This window comes from Oryx dammah, unplaced genomic scaffold (assembly GCF_014754425.2).
Source record: "Oryx dammah isolate SB20612 unplaced genomic scaffold, SCBI_Odam_1.1 HiC_scaffold_21, whole genome shotgun sequence".
Classification (NCBI taxonomy): domain Eukaryota; kingdom Metazoa; phylum Chordata; class Mammalia; order Artiodactyla; family Bovidae; genus Oryx; species Oryx dammah.
The window spans coordinates 10,254,818-10,258,703 of record NW_024070205.1 but is presented as its reverse complement, the minus strand read 5'-3'; positions in this window follow the sequence as shown (position 1 = coordinate 10,258,703).

Here is a 3,886-nt window from a genome sequence, read left to right as displayed (position 1 = left end):
TTTTTTTTTAACCCCACATTACAAATTACCCAAAACTCACTAGGTGACAGAGCCATAGACCCTCTGATATTATTGTTGTTCAATCGCTCAGTCGTGTTCAATCGCTCAGTCGTGTCCTACTCTTTGTGACCCCGTGGACTGCAGTACACCAGGCTTCCCTGTCCATCACCAACTCCAGGAGTTTGCTCAAACACATGTCCATCGAGTCGGTGATGCCATCCAACTATCTCATCCTCTGTCGTCCCCTTCTCCTTTTGCCTTCAGTCTTTCCCAGGATCAGGGTCTTTTCCAACCAGTCGGCTTTTCACATCAGGTGATCGAAGTATTGGAGCTTCAGCTCAGCATCTTTCCTTGTGAGACATTAGTCCAGAGAGACTAATAAAGTCCCTTTACACCCAAGTTGATATGCGAGGGAGAGGTCATCGAGGTTCGCACTGTTGTCACAGCTACTGATTCAGGAGAGGAGGGAGAGATGCTTCAGAGCCAGGGTGAAGTGGAGGCCCTCCCACACTCTCCAGGGAAAGACCTTTGTCTTAAAGACATCTTCTTTTTAAAGAGAAGAGCAAGGTGAGAGGGAAAGAGCACCAGAGTCCTCTCCTGAGGGCTAGCCCTAAGGCCAGGTTTATCACTTGGCTAAGCTGTGTGTGACCCAAGACAAGCCATTTGCCTGTTTTGTGCCTTGGCCTCTATCTGAGAAGAGAAGAGCAAGATCACTCACTCTCCAAGGTCTGTTCTGGCTCTAAGATTCTGTGATCCTCTGACTTCCTCTCTTATGGAGACTTCAGAACCTGGCTGTAAAGCCTTTCTCTTTAAACTCCAGGCCAGCCTGCCAGCTTTGAGGGGTTGAAGCAGCTGTGACGGCAATGCTAGGTTAACCTCAAATTAAAAATGCAGTCATCTGCAGACTTAGAGAATAGACTTATGGGGGGCGGGCCCACCCAATGGAGAGAGTGGCATGGAAACATATACACTGCTGTATGTAAAATAGACAGGCAGTGGGAATTTATGACGGGGAACTCAAACCTGGGGTCTGTGACAACCTAGAGCGGTGGCATGGGGTGGGAGGTGGGAGGGAGATTCAAGAAAGAAGGGACATGTATACTTATGGCTGATTCATGTTGACGTAAGGCAGAATCCAACACAACACTGTAAAGCAATCAATTAAAATAGATAATTTTTTTTTAATGAAGAGGAAAAAGATGCAATCATCAAAAACTACTGATGACAGATCTGTTTCTGGATGCCACGGCTTAGCTGCTCCATTGGAACTGGAACTTCGCTTTCAGAGGAGGGTGTGGTGAGGGGTGGGTGCTGGAGTGTAGCTCCTGGCTCAGAAGAAAGCTGAAGTAGAGACCTGGATTCCTGACCAGTCCTGCAGCATCACCGACAGAGCCCAGGCCCAGGACTTTATAGATTCCACAGTGAGAATAACTCAGGTCCAGATAGACAGAGGAAATGGACCTAATAATAACATTGAGGAAATTATCTGAGTAATTCAAGACCAAGCACACCTGGAAAAAATAGGGAATGGAAAGAGAGTTATCCTCTCAATACATAAGTGCCTCGGTTTTCATTTCCTGATTAGGAGAAAACATGCCTCAGAGGAATGAGCTGTATTCTCACCTCAAACAGCCTTCCTCCCTTTGCTCACTCGCCTTTCAGATCCGTCTCTTTCTCCTCGCTTCCCCCGGGGATTCAGGTCCAGGAGACTAGGGTTTCAGGATGCACATCTGTATGCAGAGTAGAGAACTCAGCCTCACAAGCCCTCCGGAGAAAAGGGAGCTCCCTAAGCTCAGGTGATCAGACTCGTTAGTGAACATCGCAGAGTGTCTGGCAAGTGTCGGTGTCTTTGGCATCAATTTCCAGTGTCCCCACTCAGGCCAAATCCAAACAACTACAACTGTCAACCCAGGGCCTGGATCCTGCTTCACCCGGATCAAGATCGATCATCTTTGGCCTAGGCACCTCAGGACTGCCTCACAGTTGAAGGAAACGCTTTTGTTTTTCATCTCCAGTATTCCAACTATCCATCCTCCATCCCAGGGGATGGGGTGCAGTGGGGAGTCAAGTGAAACAGTCTAAGAAGACAGCTATGAGATTTGATTAATTTTCCAAAGAGGTGGTAAGACAGCTTCTGATGTGAGCTGCGCTGTCCCACTGAAAGGACTGGAGGTCAGAAGGGCCCTTTTGTTCAGAATCCTTTTGCATCTGAGAATTGTATTCATTGTGTGGACCAGCCAACTCTGTTCTCCATTTCTTTGTGTATTTTGTGTTATATAACACTCAAGTGAACCCAGGCCAGATGGATTATGGGTTTTAGGGGTTTTTTGTTTGTTTGTTTTTAATTTTTTAATTGAAGTATAGTTGATTTACAATGTTGTATTAGTTTCAGGTGTATAGAAAAGTGATTAAGCTATCTATATATATTCTTTTATATATAATATATATTCTTTTATTTATAATATATGTATTCTTTTTCAGATTCTTTTGCCTTATAGGTTGTTACAAAATATTGAGTATAGTTCCTTATGCTCTACAGTAGGTCCTTGCTGGATACCTTTTTTATATATAGTACTGTGCTATGTTTAGTCACTCAGTCATGTCTGACTCTTTGCAACACTGTGAACTGTAGCCCACCAGCCTCCTCTGTCCATGGAATTTTACAGGTAAGAATATTGGAGTGGGTTGCCATGCCCTCCTCCAGGGGATCTTCCCAACCTGGGGATCGAACCCAGGTCTCCTGCATTGCAGGAGGATTCTTTACTGTCTGAACCATCAAGGAAACCTAAGAATACTGGAGTGGGTAGCCTATCCCTGCTCCAGGGGATCTTCGTGACCCTGGAATCAAACCAGGGTCTCCTGCATTGCAGGCGGATTCTTTACTAGCTGAGCTACCAGGGAAGCCCATATATAGCACTGTATATGTGTTAATCCCAAACGCCTAATTTATCGCCTCCTTTTCCCCTTTGGCAGCCAGGGCTCAGGTGGTTAGTAAGAGTGACATAGCCACATATGCACACAGTGGGGCAAGGCCAACTTGTAGCTTGAACAGGGACATGTGATGACCAGCTGCTCAACCTCTGAGAGCATAATCCTATTTGTTCACCAGCATAACAACTGGCATAGCAGAAACATGTAGTAGGAAGGTTTGGAACCATAAAAACTGAGTTCAAACGGTGTCTTCAAGTGCCAGTTGCTAGGGTCTCAAAGATAAATAAGACAAAATCCTAACCTGATGATGATATGTCTAGCTCCACCACCTGTTGATATTAATAGCCTCTTGATGAGATACATCTTGTGAGCCTAATCACACTGGCTAGATGTTGCCTTTTTTCCTGCCTCCACAGCTCCCTTCACAGCCAACCAAATATGTGCAGTTCAGCCATCTGGGACAGACAGTCGCTTGCCCATCAGGTCTCTCTTGGCTGCTGCTGTACAGCCAGGCCGGCTGACCGCGTGTCTGGAGTCTCTGACCCTTCTACTACTTCTGCATCAGATGAAATGTCACACTGAAGGATGTGGCTTTTAAGCAGCTCTCAATGGGGAATCTAAGGGAATTAATTCCCTCTGGGGCACATTGTGGGGCTTCCCAGATGGTGCTGGTGGTAAAGAACCTGCCTGCCAACGCAGGAGACATAAGAGACACGGTTTGATCACTTGGTTGGGAAGATTCCCCTGGAGAAGGCAATGGCACCCCACTCCAGTGTTCTTGCCTGGAGAATCCCAGGGACGGGGGAGCCTGGTGGGCTGCTGTCTATGGGGTCGCACAGAGTTGGACACGACTGAAGTGACTTAGCAGCAGCAGCAGCCAGTGTTCTTACCTGGAGGATCCCCGTGGACAGAGTAGCCTGGCAGGCTGCAGTCCATGGAGTCACAAAGAGTCAGA